The 1,099-nt window shown below is 40.9% G+C and overlaps 1 protein-coding gene across 1 annotated transcript in view; it reads right to left on the reverse strand.

The window, feature by feature from the left end:
- Window positions 1-1,099, reverse strand: part of LOC105887643 (zinc finger protein 82 homolog) — a 66,061-nt gene that overhangs the window by 18,760 nt on the left and 46,202 nt on the right. The gene's annotated exons all lie outside the window — the stretch shown is intronic.

Below are 1,099 nucleotides of genomic sequence, written 5' to 3' on the forward strand. Positions count from 1 at the left end.
TAAAAAAAAAAAAAGAAAGAAAAGAAAAGAATTTGTAAATTATACTTTCAACAAAGGACCGATACTCAGAATCTATAGGAGCTCAAACAAATTAGCAAGAAAATAAAAACAAATAATCCCACTGAAAAATGGCCAAACAACATGAACAAACATTTTTCAAAAGAAGATATACAAATGGCCAACAAACATAGGAAAAAATGCTCAACATCACTACTCTTCAGGGAAATGCAAATTAAAATTACATTGTGATATCACCTTATTCTAGTCAGACTGGCCATTATTTATTTATTTATTTATTTAATTTTTTTTGAGACAGAGCCTCAAGCTGTCCCCCTGGGTAGAGTGCCCTGGCATCACAGCTCACAGCAACCTCCAACTTCTGGGCTCAAGCAAGTCTCCTGCCTCAGCCTCCCATGTAGCTGGTACCACAGGCACCCGCCATGATGCCCGGCTATTTTTTGGTTGCAGCCATTCTTGTTGTTTGGCAGGCCCGGGCTGGATTTGAACCCGTCACCTTAGGTGTATGTGGCTGGTGCCTTAGCCACTTGAGCCACAGGCACCAAGCCCAGAATGGCCATTATTAAAAAACCAAAACCAGGCTCAGTGCCTGTAGCACAGTGGTTACAGTGCCAACCACGTACACTGAGGCTGGTGGGTTCGAACCCAGCTCAGGCCAGCTAAAGAACAATGACAACTGCAACAAAAAAATAGCTGGGCATAGTGGCAAGAGCCTGTAGTCCCAACTACTTGGTAGGCTGAGGAAAGAGAATCTCTTGAGCCCAAGAGTTTGAGGTTTCTGTGAGCTGTGACGTTGCAGCACCCTACTGAGGTGTAACATAGTGAGACTCTGTCTCACAAAAAAAAAAAAAAACCCAAACCAAAAAATATTGGCATGAATGCAGTGAAATAAGAACATTTATATACACTGTTGGTGAGACTGCAGATTAGTAGAACCTCAGTGAAAAACAGTATGAAGATTTCTCAAAGAACTAAAAGTAGACCTACCACTAGATCCAGCAATCCCATTACTGGTTATCTACCCAAAGGAAAAGAAGTCATGACATCAAATACACACCTGAACTCAATTTTTTTTTTTTTT

Source organism: Otolemur garnettii, unplaced genomic scaffold (assembly GCF_000181295.1).
Source record: "Otolemur garnettii isolate 467f Iridium unplaced genomic scaffold, OtoGar3 scaffold00100, whole genome shotgun sequence".
NCBI classification, from domain to species: Eukaryota; Metazoa; Chordata; class Mammalia; order Primates; family Galagidae; genus Otolemur; species Otolemur garnettii.